This window comes from Heterocephalus glaber, unplaced genomic scaffold (assembly GCF_053883595.1).
Source record: "Heterocephalus glaber isolate CG9 unplaced genomic scaffold, H.glaber_assembly_v1.0 deba00000331, whole genome shotgun sequence".
Lineage (NCBI taxonomy): Eukaryota > Metazoa > Chordata > Mammalia > Rodentia > Bathyergidae > Heterocephalus > Heterocephalus glaber.
Window position 1 is genome coordinate 62,619,639 of NW_028258142.1, and position 26,443 is coordinate 62,646,081.

The 26,443-nt window shown below is 46.3% G+C and overlaps 1 protein-coding gene across 48 annotated transcripts in view; it reads right to left on the reverse strand.

The window, feature by feature from the left end:
* Window positions 1-26,443, reverse strand: part of Epb41l3 (erythrocyte membrane protein band 4.1 like 3) — a 211,384-nt gene that overhangs the window by 50,725 nt on the left and 134,216 nt on the right. The window lies entirely within an intron of this gene.

Below are 26,443 nucleotides of genomic sequence, written 5' to 3' on the forward strand. Positions count from 1 at the left end.
TTGACAAATCATGAAGTTTTCACAAGCTATTGGCTCTTCCAATGCTTCTGCTAGTGTTATTTCTACTTTATAGTTAACAGCAGAGGTGCGGAGAAGCTACATGGGGCTGTTGGTGCCCAGTGGCTTCAGAATCAGATGGCGCCCGGGCCTGGCTCCTCAGTGGGTCTCTTGCAGCTCTTCGAGGCTCTGTTCTTCTCTCTGTGCAATGGTCATGACATCACCCACTTCTATGGAATGATTGGCATTAAAATAAAGTATTCAACCTTGCTCCATCACACAAGCCAAGAATGTCAGCCATTATTAGAGCCCAGTAGCTGGAAAATGGCAGAATCACTAACCCAGAGCAGGTGGCAGGCATGTGTTTTGTAACAGCACAGGTACAACTCCTGTTGGTGCCAGGAATCAGTGTTAGTGTTAACACGTCCTGTTCTTTCTTTACACCAGTTACCTTCTTACTATCTAGTTGTTCTAGCTAGGCCACATTATCTACACACACACACACACACACCCCAGCAACGTCCAAGTACTTTCTCAGTGAGCAAACAGAGGCAGATTAGAGCCCACCTCCATCAGAGAACACCGCGGCACATGCCATAGGCTGCCTGGCATCGTTTCAATGAGCCACCTTGCTGCGTGCACTTCCATTTGCCTGACGGGTGTCATGGATGAGCTGACGTAAGACTGTTCAGCTGACTGACTCCCACTTTCCTTGTTTATCACAATCTGATTTCTATTACCGACTCATCTCTCTCTCTAGAATAGACTGCATTTTTCCTGCATATCTTAGCACATTGTGAACACTAGTTTGTTAAGACAATCACCTGCCAGTCCATTCCTCACACTGGAGGTATTTCTCCTGGGCTCAAGAGCATGGGCCAGTTGTCTAATCTACTGCAGATGGTTATATGGCCTGGAAACAATGATATTTCCACCTGTTAAATAACAACACAGCTGCCACCTAGCTGGGTGATTTTAGAAAAGGTCACCAAGTCATTCCAGTCTCCATGTCCTGGTCTTGAAGAAGGATGCTAGAGGATGCAGTAGGGTGATTATATGCTGAGGCTCTAACTACACCTTCTTTGGTGGATGACAAACCCCTAAGGGATCACAGCGCTCCTTCCTTCTGGCCTGAGGGGCTTTGGCACTCCCTTCTGCACATCTGGATGAGAACAATGCCGCCAATGGATGGGGTTGGGATATGACTTGAACCTATTTTTTCAATCTCGGACCGAATCCCTCCTGCAATCTTTCTTGACTTTAAAAAAAAATTCGTGATTCTTCTAATTCAGATGATTTTTCTTAGCACATTACTCAACTTTTCAAGCCAACTATTTCTACTTGTTGACATCTACGTAGATAATAACCTCTAACACATGACTAAAGCTCAACCACCAGACTGGAAAATTTGGAGAAAGTACATTAAATATATGGCTCTCAAAGACATGCTTTTCATTAAGTGATCAAATCTTACTGTCATTGGATGTGGGGACATATAGCCATTGTAAGTCAAAAATTGAGTAGCTTTAAAAAACATTCACAGGGGTATTTTAAATAAATAGATAAATTCACCTAACCACATATGGCTAAGAGTTTTGAACCTCATCATTTCTGGTATGCTGTTCAGTCAGCTTTGACTCAAAGGTATTGCCAGTTCACATACACTACTTCCTAGGATAGCAACCAGAAAGGTTGATTTTAATTCCCGAGAGAGATTAGTCAGGGATGGTTTTCCCTCTTCCTGGAATTTCCCTCTCACCACTTACATTTCTGTTTCTGACAGAGCAAATGGGGATATTGTAGCCAACAATCTGAAGGATTTGATCCTAAAGGTGGCACAACCCCAAGCAATACAAGCAAGCTTTATTCTCAACGAGCTGAATTTTTTCTTTAATCAAAAAATCTTCCAAACTGACAGTAAAATTGGATGTTAGGAGAATGAATAATGAGAACAAAAACAAAGTCACACTCTGAGAGAAAATATTTCCAAAACTCACAACTGACAAAGGATGCATATCCAAAAAACTTACAATTCAGTAAGAAAACAACCATTTAAAAAAAAGTACAACAGCTGAGCTGATGTCTTATTAAAGAACATATATAAATGGCAAATAAGAAGATGAAAAGCTCCTCAACATTGTATGTCATTAGGGAGTTGACAATTAAAACAACAATTCAATAGTACCTCACACCCTATTACAATGGGTAAAATCTAAAGCACTGATGATGTCAAATGCCAGCAAGGACCCAGGGCAGCAGGTGCTCCAGTCAGTGCTGCTGGAGATCCAAAATGGCGCCATCACCTTGGAAGCCAGTTCGATGGTTTCTTACAAAACTACACATAGTTATAACACACGAGTCAGCAATCATGCTCCCTGATGTTTACCTAAATGAGCTGAAAACTCATCTCTGTACAGAAACTTGTATACAAATGTTTACAGCAGCTTTATTCATAAACTGCTAAAATCTGGAAGCAACCAAAATGTTCTTCCAAAGATGAATGGAACTGGGGCATACAACAACAGAATATTATTCATGAATAAAAGGAAATGGGGAGGGGAGGTGACGGGTGACAAAAATGATCAAAGTATGTAATACGCATGTATGAATATGCCGAGATGAATATTTTCTGTATAATATGCACTAATTAAAAAGAAGAAATGAGCTGTCAAGTCATGAAAAGACATTGAAGAACCTTAATTGCATACTGCTAGGCAAAAGAAGCCAATCTGAAAAGGCTACAGATACAAGACTCCAACAATCTGGCACTCTGGAAAAGGCAAACCTGTGGCGATAGTAAAAGATGGGTGGTTGTCAGGGACTGGGAGACAGGGAACCCAGGGAAGTTTTAGGGCGACGGAGCCGCTCTGTTCCATTACAGCATCAAACATTCCAGCACATACATAACGGCACATGGCACATGCCAAATCCCACAGAACGTCCAACACCAACAATGAGCTCTAATGTGAACTCCAGATTTTAGTTACTTTGTTAATGAGAACAGGTTAATACTGGCTCATCAGTTCTAACAAACGTAACACACTAGTGTGAAATGTGAGGGGGTGAGGGAGACAGGTATTTAGGAACTCTGTACCTTCTGCTCAATTTTCTATACGTGCAAAACTGCTAAAAAAGGACAAAGTCCATTGATTTAGAAGAGGAAAAAGGAGAAAGTGAGGGAGGCACTGGCCAAAAAAACATATAATATCTTCTTTTAAATGATAAGACAATGCGTTAAAGTCTCCAAAAGGTCAATAACAAAGTTAGATGGAACTGACGTCAAGTGTAAATAAAACTTGAGTAAATACAAACTTGAAGCATATTTTCCAGAAAAATCCAAAATTAATCCAGAAGTTTTCCCTTCACCTTGATTTTCCCCATGAAATTAATCTGTGGACGGAACCATGTCACTCACCTGCAGAGCCCCCTGTCTCAACCTGGCCTCTGCATGTCCAAGGTACGAGTTTCCAAACGCATCCCTTGTGCCCCATGTGTCCGGCACGTCTGGAGGCCTGGCCAGGCTCTGGCTTATTTTCCAAAGCGATGCTGGGCATTTCATCAGGAGGCACCAGGTGGCTGCTGGCCTCTTTCTGACGTCAGCATCAGAGATGATCAGCGCCCCAGATCCTGTCATTCCCTCCAGCCTGCCAAAGGCCAGAACCCTGGCCCTGACCACTTCTTCCTCACTGATTCACGGAGGGTGTTTAAGAGCATTCTCTTTGTCAGGATGATTTGGGATACATTCTGATTGTGAAAGTAGGGATAAATGCTTGCTTCTTTCCCTTCATCCGTTTTCAAACTAAGGAGTGGGAGTCCTAATAGCATCCAAAGCCACCTTCGGGGTATTTCTGTTTCGTACCATCACCTCAAACTCATGATTTAAACAGCTTGGATGTGCTCTGTCCCAGCTGAGTGTCCCTCGATGCTCTGCCCGGCCTTTGGCAGCCAAGCCCTGCTTCCAAGGCTTCTCTGGAGCCCCTTTCCAAAGCACTTCCTGTCCGCCCCGCCACGCGCGTGCTCGCCCCAGAGGACTTTCCATGTCACAGCCTGTGTCTCAGCCAACTCTGGGCCTGTGCCCTGACCGAAAGACCTGCGCAGTGGCATGGTGGCTTCCTGTGTCTCGTCTCTCACAGAGCCCCTACTTGCTTATGTGCCACGAAGAGACCACAAGGGAAACTTGGAGAAGCTCTGCATACATTTTGTTGTCAGGAGCGTGTGCTAAGCCACGACACAGGCACAGGCAATACTTTAACCACAGGCCCTGCTGTCATCAACGTGCAGTGTCCGGGCCTGACCTCAGGCCAATGAAATGATCATTTCTGAAACTGACCCCAAGGCATGTACATGTTTTAAGATTTCCAGATGTCTCACGCAAACAGAAAGGGTACATCTTAAGTTAATTACGTTTGCAACATAAAAATGTTTAAATAGGAAGGCCCTAAGCCATTTTACTTCTTTTGTTAGGAAGTGTGTTAAGTCCTTCAGGTCTATACTAGGCTCGATCCAGCTTCTATTGGGGCCTCTGGTACAACACTCCGAGGAGATTACCCATGCACCACCCTTCAAAGATCAGGACAGCCCTTCTAAACAATTTTCATGAGACATGTAAGTTCTCAAGAAAGAGCAAATCAGCCAAATGCTCCAATACCATGAGAAAAATGGGTCACAAAATTCTGAAAAAAAATCTCACAAAATATTAACTCGTATTTAAAGCTGTGGCTGAAATATTCATATGAAAAACAGGTTTGAAGTTCACTGAGTTTTGTCTATTTAAGGAGACATTTCCCTCTCTATAGCTGAAGTGTGTAATAGTTTCCCTCAGGACCCCGTGGTGCTGGGTAAATGTCTCCCAATCCTCTTCTCTAATACAGCAGAAGCTTTGGCATCATCACCCCTGCAGCGATGGAAATGCCTGCCCGGCAGACTCCCTGCGCTGAGCCAGGGGGACAGGATGTGGGGCGCTGAGCGTGGCGGTGCCTCCAGCCTGGCCAGCATCACCGCCCTTCCAAGCCCTGAAGTCCCTTTGCCCCGGGAGTCAGGTGAGGAAGACGGAAGGAGGAGCCAGGGAACCGCTCCACCTCAGCACCAGACAGGTGCGGGCCTTTTTCACTCTCCCAAAGCCACACTCTCGGCCTGCGAAGGGCAAATTACAGAAATCCGTCAAGTCAGATGTCATCTTCTGACCTCAAAGCTGGGTTTCGGTGACGCAATGGAAGCTGTGAGGAGAACAAGGAGAGAGCTGATCCCTGGCGCCGCTTCTGGGGTGCAGGGGGTCCCCACAGGGCTCCTCAGATTTCATGTGTGCACTGCTGACTGGGCTCACACTCAAAATGGGCAAAATACCCTCTTTCCATGCTGGCTTGTGGTTGGGTTAAACCACTCATGTTGATATAAAAACATATTTAAGGTATTTTGTGCCCTTATTTCAGCTATTCTTAAATTTGAGGGAGTCTCAAGCTGTAAGGGTTTCATTCCTTCTATCACATATCTCCCCCAAACACACCACTGATTTTCTTTTGTAAATTACATTTTTTTTTGAAATCACATTCTTACAATGATTGCTATATTCTGTTCCTGAGCTCCTGCTTCCTGAGGACAGGAAAGAGTTCCACCTGTCCCTCCCCACTTTTATTTTGAGACAAGGTCTCGCTATGTAGTTCAGGGTGGCTTCGAACTCACTATGAACTTCAAACTCACAACAACCCTCCTGCTTCAGCCTCTTGAGTGCTGGGATTACGGGTGTGCACTACCACAGCTGGTCTGTTGCCCCTTTTTCTGCCTCAATACAGTGTCCTCAATTCAGTAGGCATTCAGCCTACAAGCTGAGGATGCACACAGGCATGAGTTCAAAGAAAGGATTTCTTTTCACTTGCATTAATCCTGAGGCAAAATGGTGGGTTTTTTAATCCCTTCCCCCACACACCAGAGATTGAACCAAGGGTCTCCACACTGACTTATATCCCCAGTCCTTTCATTTCTAGACAGGGTCTAAATGTAGATAGGCTGGATTTAAACTTTAGATCCTCCTGCCTCTGCCTCTTAAGAGTGCTGGAATTACAGGCATACACCATGCCCCCATGCTTCCTTTCATACTTGCCCAGTCTCCCAAGAGTGTGTGTGTGTGTGTGTGTGTGTGTGTGTGTTTTCTTTAATTCACACTTAGGAAATACCAAGAGGCTGCTGTGAAACCCAGAACAAAAGACACTGGTGTCTGGGGTGAAACCAGCAAGCCCGTGAGGCCTTTGAGGGACCGAGCTGGAGCCCTGAGGGGCAGAGGGCACCTGCTGTCCTGTGTGCCTCCTGCCTGTCACACTTCCCATTTCAGGGGCCTCAGCGCTGGGTGCCCATTCCCCCGGGCCAGACCTGATGGGCTCCTGCAGCCTTGCACCAGCCCCATGTGTGACGGCGCGGATGGATCACCCATCAGTACTATGCCACTGCATGCCTGCTCAAGTAGGTTAATAATGAACACGGGCAGTGTTCTGCCAACATAGGAACGTGGAAAGCTTTTTGTCTTGGTCCTGATAAGTTTTTAAGCAAAATTTTGATCATGTAATTTTTTTCCCATTGGGAAAGTGGAATTACTAGCATTGCTTAGACATCATGAAAATGCACATTCCTACCTATTTCAAGTTTGCTTCCCCACTATTCTGAGTGTGGTTTAAGGCCAGGCTCTGGTTCTATAATTACCTAGTTCTGCGTTATGAGACAAGTTAGCCAAGCTCAGGGCTTCACCCTAACAGTGCTTACTCACAATGTCACTGCACAAAATCACGTAAATCACCAGAGGGCACATTGCCTAGCTCACAGGAAGCAGCAAATGCTGCTAATCACTGTTAGGCCTTTTCCATAAGGAGACTGGCAAAGTCTCTAATGCTGCACAGGAGAAAGCCTGACTTTCCTCTTGAGAGGCTGCTTCTTCTATAATGTAGTCACAAAGAAACATATTGTTTCACTATGCTTATGAAAAAACCCTATTTGTTACATAAAATTAGAGAATGGTTAAAAAAATACTACCATCAGTGACACAAGTATGCATTCAATTGACTGTCTTTTGCAAACATACACACACAGGGGTTTTTAACACACACTGTGTTTGGTGCACTTTATGCTAACACAGAGGGTGGGCGTACATCATCAGGGATGCAGCCTCCAGCGCAACCACACCTGAGAAGGAGGCTGACCTGAGTTTGACTGAGATTCGGGGCACACACACTTCCAGCACACACGTGTCAAAAGTCCTTTACTGCTCATTAAACTCCTTTTTTTGGGTGTCTTTTTCTTTCAGCCATAACTGGTTTCTGGCTTCATTTGTTGTAGCAATTTCAGCCTGTGTTTGAAGTCAGACTTGTGCTCAGAATAGTCCCGTGTGGCACATAATAGCTTCCCAGTGAAGCGTGCCTCTTCCTGGCCAGCAAAAACACTGGGCTTGATTTTTCACAGTTTCATCGCACACAGACGTGGCGCTGGCAGGGGACTGTCAGACAGCGTTTCCTGCTGTTCATTTGTTAAGGATTCAGGTCACTAAGCCAATGTGTGCAAAATGAATGCACAAGAGGAAGCCCAGGAGGAGGAATGGCCGAGAGACAGCTTGAATCACGTAACATACCCATATCGGCAAATTCTGAGTGACGGAGAATTTTGAGAATTTTTTCCCTGAGAGAGGAAGTACTTAAGTCTCTTTTCTGAGACTCAGAAAGAAAGAAAGGAAAAACAAAAAAACCCCAAACCCCAAGCCAAACAAATAAAATCCAAACTGTAATTTATAATTCATTTGGGCAAATAAAGAGCTGTATGAAATGCAAATATTGAGAATGAAAATATGACTTCTAATATGGATTTAATGAGGACAGATTTACAGCTCTGTCACTTTTTAATTCTATAAGGCACTGATGATCGAAACAGTACAAGAATAATGTCACTGTTTTCAAAATATAAAGACTACGTGAACCTGTGTCATTTCCTCCCATCAATTGTCTTAGCCTACCAACAGGGCAAGTCCATGAGTAAGCAGAGGAGAAGGGACACTGAGGTCGTTGTATAAACTACTGCAGAACTAAAAAATATAATTATGTGTCACTTTACCAGGAAGATGTAAATTTTTAAGTTAAAAGGATCTTGTAATCTATGTAAACCCTATAAATATAAGTGAACATAGGCTTCAAAAAAAAAAAAAGGCCAGCCAGCCATAGTGGTGCACACCTGTAATCCTAGCACTCGTGGAGGCTGAGGCAGGAGGACTGCAAGTTCCACTCCAGCCTGGGCAACTCAAGAACTTATTGAGATCTTGTCTCAAAATAATAAAAAAAGGGCTGAGGATACAGGTCAGTGTGAAGGCCCCAGGTTCAATGCCCAGTACCACAATCAGTCAATCAATCAACAGAGGATCACACTGTAAATGACACTTAGATCAGGGTCCTTATTATTGGAACATATTATATTTTGGATTAGTATTTGAAATCCAGTACATAGGGGAGGAAAAACCCTTTTCCATTATTAAATATTGTGATTCTCTCTCTGCACAAGCTCTCCAGCTGTTTCTGATACAATGTGCTATCCTGTGCGGACCACTCTTGGGTACGGACGGGACCACATGGCAAAGGCAAGTATTATCTGCTTATACCACTCTGTCAGGGTACTGTGGCTTAATACCAGCAGGGCTCACAATCCTGAAAAGCCAGCACTAATCCCCTTTGCCCATCCACAGGGAGGAAGCTACTAAAGCTTGCTAAGATGACAAGAGTCCTGGACCTCATTCTGGACCCAGATCAGACGAACTCCATCTCCTCGGGCCAGCAGAGGCACCAGCGGGGGCCACACAGACCTGTCACTGTGGCAGCATCAACAGCTCATCCACCTGGAGCTCTCACACGAGTCTAAGATGGTCGTTTCTGTAATTACCATGGTCAGGATCACTAAAGGGCACAATCGGTATCAGCAAATGGTCATACGTAATAATCATGTAAAAGTGGAAAGCATATGGCAAAGGAAATCCAGAAAACAAACTACACTGAAAGTAAGCACAGGGGACGGGGGTGTAGCTCAGTGCGAGCACTGCGTTCCATCCCCAGAACCACCACAACAAAAGTTCAGCTTTCCCTCCAACAAACAATTGCAACATTCTTTTATTTACAATAAAATGATGGGCATTCTAGTCAAGCAGCAAGGGAAAAATGACACATTCATTCAGATCAAGCTAGTGTTCCTTGTGCTTATGATGGAGCAACTATCGTTCCTGGAGATTATCTGTATTCAGCCTCTCTTAGTCTGTTTTCTGTTGTAACGGAATACCAGAGGCCAAGGAACTTACAAAGTAAAGGGGTTTATGTGGCTTGTGATTCTGGCGCCTGGTTCTGCATGGAGCTTGTATCCTCTCCAAAGGAATGGACCCTGTGCAGAAGGCATCAAGTGCCCTGCTCTCAAGAGAACTGACTCACCCTGCAAGACCAGCATCAATCCCTGTGGGGGGGGGGTAATGATCCTCCCCTCCCACCAGGCCACTTCTTAGAGGTCCCACCCTCCACCTGGTCTTACGGGGACCAAGCTTCCAGCAGGTGTACCTGTGGGGGACACACTTCAACCATGTCAAAGTCGTAGCAGGGTTGAACCTGCGCAAGGTTCAGGACTTGAGGAGTCAGGCCATTCTGCTCCCCTTCTTGTAAGATGCTGTGGATTCCATACAGAAGTCTACCTGCTTGCTCCTGGCTTAACAAGGGTCTAGCTGATGGGCTGGGCCATGAGCTCAAAGCTTAGGGACGTCATTCTGTAGGCTTTATCAAATTTATTTTCACAATTTAAAAAAATGTTAAAAACTCTCAGGGACAATAAATCTATATGGGGAGACCAGAAGTGAGCCATCAGATTCCACAGTGAGAGAAGCCTCTGGGGCAAAGGGCGCTGGAGTGTGCAGTGGGAAGAAACCGCACAGCTCCCCGCCATGATGGCCTCCCCTTGCTCTCCACACCCCGTGGTCAGCCTTCCTCAGCAGCTCCTGCCTCCCAGAATTCCTCTGGCGCCAAGAGGAACTACTGCAAGAACTACTGCCTTGTTCTGGAACATTTTACCTACCATCCTTCAGATCTTTGCCCAGCGCACCATCTTGGGTGTCCATCCCTGGTTTCCAAGACTAGGACAAGGCCCAGAGAACATATTTTTATAGCTCTCAAACTGCAGGTGTGGGGCAGGGGTGACTTCACTTTCATTTGTGCGAGGATTTGAACAGTGGTTACAGTAGCCACTAAGTTCACTGAGAATGGACTTGCAGCGGGGACCACTGCACCTGGCCTAGAGTAGATCATTTTTTAAAAATTGGAAAGAAAATCAAGCTAAATAAATACATCAGGGATTGATTTCCTGCTTCAAAACTCTTCAAATACTGCTCTGGTTTTTGAAATCTGGTCCTGACCAATGTGTTCGAATTTCTTTTTCATGTGTACATAATACGCTTTGGCTAGATCTACAATGTTGGCACCCCCTTATTTTTATAAGAAGAGGTTAGTTTACTTCCACAAATGAAAGGGCTAATTAAAAAAAAATTTTACTCCTAATGCCAAGGATTAACTTCTTGATAAATTTCTCATACTATCCTCAAAGAGTAAGTTGTCCTAAGCTGTAGTTTCATTCCTGCTATGGTTTAGACATAAAATGCACGCCCCAAGTCTCACATGTTCAGAGGCGAGGCTTTCAGTAGGTGACTGGATCACGGAGGTGCTGTACCCACCAGCAGATCAATGCGCAATGGTTCAGAGCTGACTGTGCTATTAGGAGGCTGGGCCAGGTTGGAGGTGGCCCCTGAGGACCTGACCTGGAAGGGTATTCTTGTCCTCTCCTCCTTTCTCTCTCTTTGCTTCCTGGTTGTCCTAGGATGAACAGCTTTTCTCTTCCAGGCCCTTCCACCATGCCATTTCTCCCTTGGAGCCAACTGACCATGGACCGAACCCTCTGAAATCATGAGGCAAATAAACCTCTCCTCCTTTAAGTTGTGGGTGTCCCACTGACAAGAAGGATGCCTGACACAGCTTTGTTATTTTTCTTTTTATACCCACTGTATCCCTCAGGAGTAGAAAAATATAAGGTGGTTCCTAGTTTGTAAGGACCTGCCTGGACCAAATTGTACTGAGCCAGCCTAGCCTCCCACATATCAATAGACCTGCATCTTGATTCAACTTTCTTAGCAAGTACAGTCTTACGATGACTGGAGATCACATTTCCATGTGTAGTTCTGGGGTATTCTGGATTCTCCTTTTAAAATTTCATTTGAAACTACTGGCTAACCACGAAGAATATTCTCCCCATCATCTAACTGTAGAGAACACAAACATAAATATGAATAACAGCTTGGAGTGTTAACTATTAAGTGTGCAACTGGTCTGGCTGCCTGAAAGCTGCTTTCACACTGAAATCAATATTTTTGTAGTGATCGCAATATTTAATGATAGAGCTAATAATCCTGTAAGGGAAATGCCTCATTTGCATATCTGGGCCTGTATTTGGCTTTGAGGTTATCTTGACGAACACAGAAGTTATATTCCTTAATCTTAAATCCCCTAGAAGTGCTTTAATGTTTCTTTGGGATGAAATTATTGAAATTATGCTCTATGAAGTACAGTTTGGGGGTCTCGAGCCTTCTTTTGTCTTGACAATGGCTTGGATCCCAATATTTGAGCACTTCCTTAGCCCATGTCCTCCCACGGCAGGCAGGGTGATCGCTTCATAAATGTGTTCTGGCCAAGCTCTCACCTCTCATACAAGGAGTTCATCTCTAGTCCGGCTATTAAAAGATACAGCTCTGAAATACTGCCTAGACATGTCTATGTGATCCGATCCTCAGCTTCTAACAAACTTAATACTTCTTTTACCATGTTGTGTTCAGAGCCTACAGTCCACTGGTCCAATCTTTCTATCAAGTGGATTGACAGGTGCATCCATGGCTTCTCTCTTGGGTTCTCTAAGCCACATCCTTCAGGAGATGGCTAGGGAAATAGAAATGTCACTCTGCAGGCCTAACCCGTCTGCTGCGATGATCCCACCATCTCAACTCACAGAGGGCACAGGAAGCCCATTCAGCCCCAGTTCCGTGCCACATTCTCCACTTTTATCCATACTAAATTCCGCCATCTAAAAACATTATATATACATACACCTGTGTGCCTTTCGGCCTAAATATCCTAAGCAGCCATATCTTGGGCACTTGATGAGAAGCATGCTCTCCAACTGACAAATCTTTACTTAATGCACCCTACAGTTTTGATGGAGAGAAGTAACAGTCATGGAGACATTGCTGGTGGCTATTCACAATCCCTTCCTGGCACAAGCTCTCAGAGGGCTGCAGTGGAGACAGAGCTTTGCTCCAAGCACTGCTCTGGAAGATATGTGCTTCTTTTGAACAATTAAGGTTTTTTACAGTATGGAAACTGAGTCAGAGCTTCCTCTCCTGTGCCATTGGAGAGCATGGAACATGCTTGCAAACTAACTCACTCCCAGCCTCCTGTGCTCATAGTCTCTTGGTCCTGTTTCTACTTATTTCTTTTTATCATAGTGCATATCTATGGAAAATGAAACACTCCTAAATCCATGTTAGAACACAGTGGGCTACGAGTAACAGAAGCCCCAGATTAAAATAAACTGTCCTATGGAAACAGACATTTCCTATTTCGATAGTGGCGACATGTTTTGTTTTATGTCCTCGATGATGACAAATTCTTGACTGCTACTGAAGAAAGCTCTGCATGCCATGAGACTCTGGGCAGCGTTTTTTTTTTTTTTTTTTTTTTCCTAAAATGAGTAAGTGGAGACATTAAAGCATTTCATTTGGGGTAATCATTTAAAACCATTCATGTGCTTTACGAGCTCAGCGTAATGGCATTCCCTAAAGAATGTGGTGTCTCTTTGGAGAGCTTATTTGCCATCACCATGGCATTCCATAAGGAATAACAAGTCTCTGTGTCCCTTCCAGTTTTCCAAACACCATAACAAGAACTGACTCCTTGTGCTGTGGGCATCGGCTGACCACCACTCACTCCTAGGCAGCAGTGGGGAAAGTAAGGTGCATTCCTGAGTGTAAGCATGACTGAGAGAAAGGGTTTTCTTTCACCCTTGTTAGAAAATGACCCACATGTGCTCACCAGTTGGACACAGCTGTCTCATGTGGCGAACAGACCACAATGCTATCTTGTTCATTGCCAGAAGAAATCCCCACTGACCAGAACACATTGCGAATGAATATCCAGCCTGGCCACCTGAACTTGCTACTTGTACAGCTGTCTTCAACCCAGAATGCAGGAGAGAACCGCTGGTCAATGCTAGCAAAATGGTCAATCTCCTAAAAGAAGCAATGGGAAGACTTCAATACCATTCATGGAGACGTAAAATATTCACAATAGTTATGGGGGACACCAACAAGTTACAGGGAGCTAACTTTACTGACAGAAATGCTCCAACCAAGGGCTCCCATGAAGGGTGTCTGGGACAATGGTAGCCTCCTGTAGAACAAACTTATAGGAAGTTTCTGGCAGATCAAATACAAGCACCAAATGGAGGAAGAGAAAGAATCCTCCGCTTCTCTACTGGGAAGGGAATGACAGCAGGGAGCTTTGGCCTGGGGCAGAAGGGAGAGGCGTGGAAGACAGAGGAGCAGAGGGGGTCTGAAGAAAAGGAGGCATCAAAGCAGCCCAAATGGGGAAAACATGAGGCCACATTTACGGGGTTTATTTTTCCTAATTCAAGATAGACATGTTAGGAGAACTTTCTGAATCATACCATTCCTTCACACTTTATAGTATAATAATAACTGTGACTTCAAAAAATCCCAATAATGTCATATGCCACTATAAAACTACTAGTAGTTATCTTAGGAAAAATCAGGATCAATCGTTCCTTAGGAGCAATGTAGTGTCATTTCTGTGTAAATGAAATTCTAAAGAGCAAATGCCAAATTTCAGAAGACAAGGAGAACCAGCAGTGAGCTGGAGGGAGGCCGGGGATCAGCCGCATGGGAGGACGATGCTGGATCATTTCCCCACCACAGCCCTGCAGCCTCCTGTCTCCTCTTCTGTACCCAAGAGCGGGGCTAGAAGTGGCATCTAGAAATGATTCTGGGAATGCTTTCCCCAAGTGGACTCCTCAGGGACTGTGTGAAGGAGCCTCACGTAACCTCGGTCGCTATGCGGTTTCCCCAGGGGTCAAGCGTGCCTGTCAGTGGGCTAGAGAGCGGTGACAGTGGGAAGTGGGTTTGGTCCGTTGAAGAAGCCCGGACATGGGCGAAATCTATCAATCAGGGAGGTGTGGGGTGTGGCAGGGCAGAGGTGGGACTCGACAAAGCTCTCGACACCTCCTACTTTCAGTGCCAGGCCCCCAGACTTCTGCTACTAATGCTCTTGTCCTCCTTTTTAGCCACTCCCTGTTGGTGTTCACAGCCTCCAGAACTGAGGTTCCAGTGATCTTCCACCCTTCATAAAGTATCCAGTCTCGGGTATTGTACTACAGTAGCAGAAAGTCACAATCAGTTGCTGCCTCTGTCACTCCACACCCCACACGGATCCGAGGTATCAAGTCAGCTCATCTTTAGGACAATTCTTTAAAATCCATTATCTCAGCTGGGGAGAGTTTCTCCTGTCTGTAATCCTAGCACTCTGGGAGGCTAAGGCAGGAGAATCACAAGTTTGAGTGCAGCCTGGGCAACTTACTGACTCAGCAAGAGGCTGTCTCAAAATAAAAATAAAAAGGGCTGGGGATATGGCTCAGAATGAAGGTCTTGGATTCCAGGCCCCAAACTGCTAAATAAATAAATACATTTAAAAAACTAATGTTAAAAATTCCATTTTCTCATGGGCCGGGGATTTAGCCCAGTGGTTTCGCCACCTGTTGTGCAAGTGCAAGGACCCGAGTTCGATCCCCATTATCAAAGAAAAAATAACTAAATAAAAATAAGTAAATAAATAAAAATAAAAATAAAAATTCCATTTTCTCCTCCACCCGCTGCCACTGCCTTGGTTCCAGTCCTCAGCACCTCTTGCCTGGTTCATTGCTGTAATAAAGCTGATTCATGGCCCAATTTTCAGGCTTTTCCCCTCCCAATACTATTAAATAGAAAAATATTTTAAAAACACAAATGAACTGAACAGCTCCCTCAGAAGTGCTGCCCCTACTGCGGCAGAATTCTTAGGTGGGCCCAGGCTCCCCTGCCTTGCTGGGGTTCCCACTCTGCGGTCTAGGGCTATGGACAAAGGGGACCCCCACCCCGATTAGGGCAGGTGAGGGTGCTGGCCTCACAGCAGGGACCTCACGCAGGTGAGCCAGAGCTGCTCCAGCTCCGGGACTTGCTGTTGCCGTGGACACTGAGGAAGGGTCGCCAGCATTTTCTAACGATCATTGTCTCCCTGCCAGGGGACTGGAGACCCAGGGATCATTTTCAGCAATGGAAAGCACCAATGAGAACTGCTTTCTCCAGAGGGGGCATTTACACCACCTACAGCTGTGCAGTCAGGCTTTTTGCACGTTGGCCCTGTTTCAAAACCTCATCCCCAAAAGATAAAGGGGAGCTGGAGATCCCCAGGAGACAGAGCAAGGTGTGTGGCGTCTCTTTTGCTGCACTGGCTGCAGGGCTCAGGGGAAGGATCCCCAAGAATGCACTCGCATCAGCGAGTGGCTCCCCACAACTCCCAGCACGACACAGGGACCGCAATCCTACAACCCTTGGAAATGAGTCCTGCCAAGCCCAGAGCAGCACACAGCTCGCTCTCTCCCAAGGCTGGCTCTCAGACAAGGATGCTATCTGTGAATTCCTTGATTTCTGCTTTCTGAGGCCCTGAGCAGCTGGAACAGGACATGCCCCTGACCCGTGGGAAATGTGGGGCGACAGAAAGGCTCCCTTTTAAGCTACTGTGTGCATGGCTCTTCATTACACAGCAACAGGAACCTACGGAACAGCACGGAACCTGGCTGGTGAGCAAGGCCTCCGCCTTCCTGGGCTCTTCAGTCTCCCCTCCAGCCTCTCTGCTGTCACTCTGGCCCTGCTGTGGCCAACATTAATGCTCACCTTCCCAAAGGCTGAGCGTGCTGAGGAGCACTGTGTACGTACCTCCGTATGATCTGAATCATTCTCTAAGTTTAGAAAATAAAACGTACGACTGCCCCTCGGCTTGATGTTGCCTGAAACACTCCAGAGATAGTCAGCCAACATTTTCTAATAATTAATATCTCTCTGCCGGGGGGGACTGGAGACCCATTTATCACTTTTCACAGTCTGAAGCACTGCTGAGGAATGTTGATGCCCAAGCAGTATTTATAGCCGCAGCAAAGGATGTGCTGAGCTTTTACACACGTGCCCTGTTTCAAAACCTCAACCCTGAAAGATAACGAGCAACCCAGGAAGCGTGCCTCAAATAGCCACGCCTGATTTCTTCAGGCAAGGGTGAAAGTTCTCTGAGAGCAAAGGATCTGCCCCCGCCTGAGGTCTGAGTCAGCTGCACTGGTTTCCCTCTCCTCCCTTCTGCTCAGAGCTTCTCTTGTGGCCCCTGGTTATTTGGTGAAAACACAGCATCACACAGAACTCCTCGGGGACCAGCGGCACGAAGACAGTCCCAGCCTGTACTTGCCACAGAACTCAGAAAATCCAGGGAGTCAGCCTTGGCAGGAAATAAACAATGTTCTGTGCGCGCCAACCCCAAGCCCAGGGCGGCATCACCACATCCCTTCCTGAGCGGACTCTGCTACCTAACGGGGGTGGGAGCTCCAGAAGGGCCAAGGAACCCTGAGCTTTCCTGCTCACCTTCAAACACCAGTGGCTCAGGAAAGAGCAGCACGGCCCATGCCTCGGAGGGGGGCTGCCCTCAGGAGAGGCCACGGAGGCTGCATCTCGTGCCCCCTGCAGCAGGTTCGATGGGGCCATGGACAAAAAGCGCATTTCCCCCACCTTCCAGGTCAGCTTCTCAATCGACCAGCTGCGGGGTGAGTGGATGCTTCCACAGAAAAATAATCTTAAGCACAAACATAGTTACTTCCTGTTCATGTTTAATAACATTGTGAGGCATTTTTAAAAACTGCCCCATTCACGATTAGCTGATTGAAAAATACTGATCCTATTCCTTCCAGGATTAAAAAAAACTAGAATTGGAGAATGAAAATGTAGTTCACCTTCTCAGACATGGGACACAGTGCAGTGTCTAATATGTTGCTATGAGACAGATCTTTAGGCAGCATGGAGGCTATGATATACCATTTTAATGTTAAAACCCCGCCGCCCTACAGAGTACATTTATACCATGTTCCTGTAGACTAAGTTCCACAAGAATATGCTTGCTCTCTCAGGGGATGGGAATCCCATAAAGCTAGGGGAGCTTTCAAGTCTGCCAGCCACTGCGGCTGGCAGTGAAGTGTCCAGGCAGCTGAAGAAACCCTCTCTCCTACTCCCAACAGCCCTGCGAGCTCCCACCTAAGGACGAGGAAACCCAAGTCTTCGGGGGAGGAGTACCTTACAAATCAATGGCAAAGGCAAGATGCCCCTAGGATGGATGCTGTGACACACTGCCTCCCTTCAACTCCGGTACTTCACAGACTGGGAAGCCTTACTCTACACTGTACGACAGCTTCCTTGTCTGATTTTACAGAGTTGTAAGGGTATGTTTACATTATGAGCTCCATGAACACATTTTTAAAAGCCTGAGTGTGAGAGATTCTTTTAATGCAACACTAAATACCAGTTCTGCTGCTGGTGAGTTTTAAAACTAGAGCCCGGCATGGGGTGCGTGGGTTGTGTAGTCCCAGCTACCTAGGAGGCTGAAGTAGGAGGATGGCAAGTTCAAGGCCAGCCTGGACAACGTGGGGAGATCCTGCATCTAATTTTTCTAAAGTGGGAGCTGGGGGTGTAGCTCAGTACCCCTTGGATTCAAACCCAGTACTGCACACAGCCAAAAGTAAAATTAGACTTCAATACTTCCTTCTCCTGTCTGTAATGGAGCCTAGATATTTTTGAGCGGTGCAGGATAAAAATGACAAGGCAAGTTTCTTTGCCAAAGTCCCTAGCTCTTACAAAAGTATAAATTTGGCAGAGCTGACTCTAAGTTTTAAATTAATTTAGAATTTTAAAGTGGCCCTCTGTTTATCAGGTAACTTGTATCGGTGCCCTCAGCACTTCTGTCTGATGTGAAAATCTTGAGAGCATGACTAGATGCAAGAAAAATAGGAAACCTTCCCAAGAACGGTTAGCAATTCTTTCCTCAAGTACCTACAGCCCCAAACAAACAACGAAATCTACCCTTACCCTTGGAATAAGTGTCGAGCTGGCTCTTGTAATTTATGGACTACCAGTAAACGTTAGCCATGGCTTCTTCAATACCAACACTACAAAAGTAGGGAAAAAAACTATTAAATTTCATCATACAATGTTTCAGCAGATCTTTTTCCTCCATCTCACTGTCATGTTTTCCATCTCCCACTGGAGTACTTAATTGCCAAATCCAAACAGCACAGGGGACTGAAATATTACCAGGACCGATTTTCCTTGTTCCTCTGCTATAAACATTAACAAGATCATAGAATGGTAAAAACCACAAGGTGCTCATAAACGCATTTCACTGTCTTCTTTCCACTTAAAAATGTTTTTTTCAATCAATAGCACCATGTTCCTTTTGTGATAAAAGCTACGAAAAAAAGCTAGCTCTCTGCACATGTCAGTTGGACACTGGACTCTGAGGTGTTTGTTTCAGCAAACCCTGAAACAGACCACTGCTGACGTGAGCCTCCTGCCAAGATGGACTCGACCAACGTCTCACGTGGCCAGGAGTGCTGTGAACCTGAATTCTCAGCAATTTTCCAGTCCCTCTATTTTACCAGCACACTCTAGTCTTCCCTGAACCTACTTCTCTATTTCGTTGGACACACACACACCCCACATCACAAACACTATTTGGAGGAATGAATTAGAGACCATGTCCTCCTCCAACCCTAAGAACCTGCAATTCTACCAGGTCTCAATTCTGTAGACAAAAAACAGGTCACAGGTGCTGTTTATAAGCCTCAGCGTTTGTGGACAAGGTCAAAAGACACTTCTTTCTGAAATGGACTAATCAAATAAAGGACAGGAAAGTCAAGAGACTTTCTGCTCTTCAGGCCAATGCCAGTGGCCTACTTCCTAAACTTCCCGAGACACTAAGAGGTCCTCCAAGAAAAGAAAGGCGTCAGTTTAAATGCTAACTAAGAGGAGATGAGCTACAGCCTTCAAAGTTATACCCTGTCTTTCCTGGGGAAATGCTGCTATTATGAAATAAACTGGCAACTGATCAGGAAAAGTGAAAATGAATCACTGGATGGTGACAGTGGTTCCTTTTGGGAGGCGCTATGGTTTATAGCTAGATGTCCCCCTAGCCTCTCATGTGCTCATACGCTGGTCTTCTGGAAAGTGAGTGGATTATAGGGGTTTATAGCCAACTTGCTATTACAAGATGGGGTCTGGATGGAAGAGGCGGGTCAGTGGGGACGTGGCTTGAGAGGCTTCACCTCCCCTTCCTCCTCCTTTGATCTCTCTGCTTCCTGTCTGCCATGCTGCGAGCATCTCTCCTCCGCCAGGCCACTCTGCCTGGCAGCCTGCTGACTAGGGACTGAAGCCTACCGACCAGGGAAGCAAAATAAACCTCTCCTCCATTACATTATGGGCATCGGGCATTGTGTCTCAGCAGAAAGCAAAGTAGCTGAGACAGAAGGATGATGAGGCCCCCACTTTGAGGGCCTTTCTGCACACTCGCCTACAGCCATTCTCTGAATGTGAAGGCAGAGTGCTGAGTCAAGCCTGGATCCTTGCGCTGAGAACCACCTTGGAAAGCTTCTGCATTATTTCTCTCCAGCTGTTTTTTTCTTACTCAGAATGAAAAGCATTCTTCCATGCTCTTCTCTTCACACAGCAGATTCTTTCATCAGAGTGTAACCAATTCCAAAACTCAGCAGTCATTTTTTAAAATTAGATTTAAGGCATCTTGGGAAAATGTCACCCTGCCTGCTGACCTCTCTTGAGTGGGATCTGCTTGTACCCTGTGAGCCCTTCTGCCCCGGGGGGACTGCAGTAATCCACGCAGGACGAGAGTGTCCACCCTGTACTGCCAACTGCGGATGTGCCTTCCAGCCACAAGAAGAGGGGAAAAGAAAGGGAAGAGGAGAAAGAGAAAAGAAGAGACAGACCTTGGAGTGGCCCTTCTCTCTTCTACTGTCCCCCAAACTAGCTAAAAATATATAAAAATGGATCAATTTTGAAGCCAAATGCTTTCAGAATTATAAATACAGTTATCAAGAATCTATTTCCTCAGCATGACAAACAATGTTTAAGCAGCTCTTTCTGCTTTTCTTTTTGTGATTTATGAAGTCCATGATGGAAGGCTTCAGTTGGCTCTGAACAGGCGGAAGAGCCTTTGGCTGTCTGTTGTTGGTGGCAGTGCCTGTGGGACCCAGGGCTTCGGGCACTCAGGTGACAGCTCTAGCTGCTGGGCCACACCCCCAACCCAACTTTCGATGCTTTGGTGTTGTAGTGCAGGTCACCTGAAGCCCACTGTGCTGGGAAGACCTTTGTGCTGAGGAAGGAACTGGGAAATGTGCTGGACTAATGCAGAGAACTGACTTTTCTCCCTGGGCCCAGGGCTAAGTGTGGCCTGGACTCTGAGCAGCACGAAGGGCATGAGTGGCAGTGCCACGGGGGAACAGAGAGGAAGCCACACCCAAGGTGATGCCTAGGAAGCGGTGCAGCTGGCGTGTGCTCTGGGACGGGGTCTTTCCCGTGTGCTGTGGGAACTTAGGGCCTGGCTGCTCTCTCTCTGTAGGAGCAGCACCAACCTGCCATGCCCAGGGCGAGGGACCAGAGGTGACTGGGAGATGGATGAGGCACCTCACTGCAAGGTGGCAATGAGGTCACCGATGGAGTGGGGAATTCCAAGGACACCTTCCAGAGCACCCTGACAAGTTTCCGTGAGAAACTGGGAAGCCTTTATAGGAGGCTAATTCCAAGCAAGTAAACGAGATAAAAACATAAAGTACACGTTGGCTTTTTGGTCACAGGGTGCTGAAAACTAGACTGTCTGGACCATTTTCAAACCTGGAGGACTACTGTCTTCAGCAAACAAGAAACCCACATTTACTATGTGAAAAACCAGCCACGGAGCTGTAGGAATCACAAAGATAAGCAAGACGCTGTCCATCAGTACAGGGGGGACAACAGCATCTTTACTTAGGAATCTGTCCTTCCGGATGCAGAGAGGAGACTCATGTCCTTCTACCAGCAGCACCCATGAAGATAAAACACGAAGGACAGCAGGCAGGGCGGGGAGCCAGGAGAACACAAGCTGTCCAGCCCCACAGTGCTGCACTGTGGACACCGGGGACTGGATCCTCGGGGAGGCTTTGACAGTGCGGGGAGTGGGTCTAAATGCACACGGTGCTCCTCAGCGGCTTCTCTTTCCTACAGCACCCACCCCCTCATGCACACACACACACACACACACACACACACACACTCCACTTCCAAAGTCACTCGGCTTCCAAAACACAACCACAAGACACGATGGATCGGAGGCTCTCACTGTGTTCAAGTCCTGACATAAGTGCTTACATCTTCAACATTAGTATTTTCTAGAGTATTTAATAGAACATCTCTAAGTCACCATGGACTATTAAAAGTGACTGCTTAAAAGCGAAGACTGGAAGAATAGATTTAAGCATTAAGCTACTAAGCTAGGTCAGCCTTCCTCAAACCTTAATGAGGACCACCCTCGGTATCTTGGGAAGAAAAATGAACAGTAACCATGTCAGGTAAATGAGACATTGCGTGTCAACAGGCCTTGTGCGTAGCTGTTCCTACAGCAACACCAAAGAGCAATCAAACAGGAGAACAAAATTAATTAATGCCCTTCCGTCCTCCAGAGTCCCCAGGGGCAGCATTCCATGAGCAGGAACCTGCTGCTGCTGCCAGATACAGCCCTGGGGTCACACACGTGTCAGATGCTTGATATGGTGACTCATCCAGTGGGTGAAAATCAGCAAGAAGAGTGGCAGGTTATAGGTTACGTTGAAATTTACAGTCACACAATCAAAATTTCCGTGATGGATGCATCTTCAATACAGTCCAGGCTTTGAAAAACTCCCTTTTCGATATTTTAAAATGACTTACTGTTTCTTGTAATTCAAGAAAGGTAACAAGTGTTCTAATCAACTTTCTGAATGAAGACAATTTTATGTGCTCTCCAGTCAAGAACTTCCAAAAGGACTGGAAGCTATTTTTATCACATAAATAATAGTTTCTGTAGATATGCTGGAAAATTCACCCACTGAATTTGTTTTTCCAACCACGTCTCAGTAAGTCGAGAACAGGAAATGGGAGCCCACCTTAGGGACCCACTGAGCCCTCAGCAGCACAGGCTCAGGCAGGGCCTCACTAAACCGGGCCAGGTGGTTACGGTTTCCCTGAAGCCCTGTTTGATCTCCTCCCTGCACACATAGCTCCTGCACATTATCTGGGTGGCTGTGTCTCCTGCTGAGCACTGAGCAATAGGAGGGGCCTCTCCACAGCCTCGAAAGGAAGGAGAACCAAAGAGTGTGTGCGTGTGTGTGTGTATGTGTGTGCACGCTCGCACGTATGTGTCCAGGGGTGCTGGCAGAAGGTTCTTTATAAGTGACTATAATTCCCCATGATGAAGTCACGGCAAAGTTGAGCCTTGTTGGTTTTGATGGGGAAGGGATGGAGGCATTAAGTAAACCATCAGAGAAATTTCATTAAAATAAAATTTCATTAGAGGCAAATGTCTTTTTGGATGCCTTATTAAACACCCTGGAGAAAGCTGCCTGCTACCGTCCCTGCAGGTTCACTCATGGGGGACAGTGAATGGGGTGTGGACTCTGCTCCTACTGCGGTTCCGGGTGTCCAGCGTCCCTGCCACCAGCAGAGAGGGCTGTGCGTGCTCGTAGTCCAGTCTAGACATCATCTGAGGGACAGCGGCTTCCCTGAATGCACCCCAAGTTTCTCCTCACATCTTTCTGATGGCAGGGTGCGCGTCACCACAGGGCCCACTGCAATCATTTGAAACTCTTTCTGTTCATTAAAATCTGACTTCCTGTAACTGCTTAGCCTGCTTTTTACACATAAAAAATGTTACATCAACCCACCAGTGACAGCCTTTCCAAGTACCTGCAAATAGTTTTCTTGTCCCCTCCAAATCCTATTTTTCCCTTGCTTAATGCACTTGCAGATCACCCCATCCTTTAATTCTCTGCTAGGTAAGCTCCAGCAGAGTTCGTTGCATCACTATAAAATAGCTTCCACTTACCAACAACACACTACCTCCTCCAAAAAGTGGGAAATTATTTGCTTCAGTCTTCTCGATGATACCTTTTTGAGGCAAGTATTTTCACCCTCACTTGTCTGTCAAAAACCCCTCAGACAGTTTTCTGTTGCTATCCCCAAATATCTGAGGCTGGCTACCTTACAAAGAAGAGAAGTACTTGGCTCACCATTTTAGAGGCAGCACTGTCGTCTGGTGAGGACTCTGGCGCTGCACTGTAAGATGGCGGAGATGTCCCGTGGGGACTGCAATCTCTTCCTCTTCTTGTAAGTGACTAATGCCATCTCGATCACCATGCCCAGGACCTCATCCCACCCCACTCCCCCATCTCCAAATGCCACTGACACGAACCTGAGGACTCAGCTTCCAGCACTGGAAGCGTGCGGGACACATTCACAACTGGACGAGCTCCAGGCTCCTTGGCCCACCCCGTTCTGGGGGCTCTGGAGCAATTAGCACATTTGGGCACAGCAGCGTCCTGCAGACGGAGGTGTCCAGCTCCAGAACCAAGACGCTGCTGCCTTCTGGAAACCAAGCACTGCTTCCGGGGAAGCAGCCTGGATGTCACGAGCGGCCGCGGCAGCTACAGTGCTGTCCCGGGGCTTTGGGATGAGCTGGGCATCTACTTAAACCTAAAGACGGGTTTCACTCACATCGCCACTAAGCACCAAACTGCCCTCAAACCAGACACATTTCTACTTTGTACTTGGTCTTTTCTAATAAAGTGAAGCTCCTTTTCTCTTTTTCCAGTACCGGGGACTGCATCCAGGGCCCATGCTCTGAGCCCCATTCACAACCCCTTTTTGTATTTTTTAATTTGAGACAGGGTTTTCCTGAGTTGCTGAGTTGCCCAGGTTGGCCTTCAATCTGTGACCTTCTGGCCTCAGGCTCTAGGAGCGCCAGGGTTACGGACATTAGTGCCTTAAAGCTCTTTATCACTTAAAAAAAAGTCTTCAGCTGTGTTTTTGTGCTTTTCAGAAGCTGTGCTGGGAGGAGAGAGTGGACTGAAGGACATCTTTCCTGGGACAAGGCTTTGCAGCCTGTCTACCCAGGAGTCCCAGGACTCCTCCGCAGGCAGGCTGTCCTGTCCACAGTTTATGTTACAAACAGGAGGCACCATCAGTGTGCTTTTTCGACAAGGAAAGCACACAATTCGCTTTCCTATTCAAGCGACCAGCAACAAAGACACCTACAGGGCTTGACGAGTCCGCGTCTCTCCCTCTTCTCCACAAGGATGTCAGCTGTGAACATGCTGTTCTACTACTAATGTCTCTGGGGAAACTGAAAACATTCTGCTGGCAAAAGTTTTTACATTCCAGAAAAAGCTACTCTTACGCATGATTCAAATTCATAAAAGATATTTTCTAATAAGGGAAAAGAACCGGACTGACTAACACCGCTATGCTACTCAAAATCCGTGTGGCGACACAGAAAGTAACAACGAATCGGATCCCAGGTTAAGTATAAAATAAAAATCCTGTATCAAAACCACAGCGATTAATGATCAGGAACCCGAGCATGAGAATTAATTAAATTTGGCAGAAGGATCAACAGTATGTGTGCCTTGCTCAACACGGAGTCATGGTGCCCCTTACATGAAGGGAGGGGACTGCCAGGGAACCTTATTTATTCCACCATTCAGATACAATCAGTACAAAACTCTCCTTCCAGTTAAGGGGAAGTTGCCCTTAGACCAATTTTTCCAGAATGGGCTCTACACCAGAAAGACTCACTCTCTAAAGTTAGGAAAGGTCGTTAGGGTTTACCGTAGAGTTCAACCGCACCTACACTGCAAAACTCTCTCTGTTTACAGAATTAACATCCAGGTCTATAATGGAACACTTTGATACAAGAAATTAACTAAAAGCAGAACCAGAAAGATGTAGGAAATGGATCTGAATGTGGCAGACTTTATAAATACCTTAGCAACTCATACTTTAGTGTTTGTAATGATTAAAGTTTTCTCCAAATCAGTCAGTGACAGACCAAATAACTTTTCATGTAAGAATTATTTTTCAACATATTTTTTCTATGTTTCTGCAGTAATTTAGTAACATATCCCTCGTCCCTACCCTAAAGTCTACAGTCAATATGAGATGAATCTGAACCTTACATTGCAAGAAAAGCCCTGGGCACACAGCTGTGTTACGCAAAATACAACACAGGGGAAGGGGAGGGAAATGAGAGGGGATGTGGGGAATCAGGGTGGCTTCACGCAGCTGTCGGGAGCAAAGAAGAGCCAGAGGGTGTGAATACACACGTCCACACTGCCTAGGTGGACCCACTATGGGAGCCTGGGCAGCCACTGTGCTGGAGGGACGGCAGTGCTTCCCCCGTGACAGGCAGAGGCTGTGAGCCTGAAGAATGTGCTCTTTGGATGAAGATGTCAAGGCTGCCACCACACTGCCTGGGTGAAAGGGCAGCAACACTGGCCTGGTACCTTGGGGGCCTGATCGGGCAATGGGGTCCACGCCCTGCCTGGTCACTCCTGGTGGCTCAGAGAACCAAGCAAGCACTGCCCTCTCAGGCCACCCCAGGCTGGGTGGTCTCCTCTACTACCTCGTTCCCCTAAACATGCCTGATGCAAGCTGTTCAATGGCCACCACCAAGAGAGGGATTGTCATTTTCTCTATAAAGGAACAGAGGAATATTCACTCTTGTGTAACAGAACCTCTGTGTCCACCATAATGTGCATTTTTAAAACTACCCATTCCTCGAGCCAGAAAGGGCCACAGGCACATAAAATCATCCCACCTCCACCAGGTACAGAATGCCTACGTTCCTACCAAGTAATGAGTGATGTGGCCAGAAGCTAGGCAAACAGGAAAGATGAAACTCACTGAAATAACAGTCTGTAGCCAGGATCTTACAGGAAAGCTGATTTTTAAGACTACAGCTTTTTTGTTCCTATCACAGAAAGTGTTGGGTACTCCATCGTATATTCATCTTACTTTTCACGGTAATTATTTTGGGACAGTGTACATATTTCTGGCAACCTGATCTCCCGTTAGGGTTGGAAATAATTTTGAATTTAGAAACTAGGTTTGAGTAATTTTCCGGGCTTGTGAGAAAATAAAGGCACCACCTGTACGTGAAAGGTCCACACCCCACAGCTTTCGGTGCTCCGGACTGGA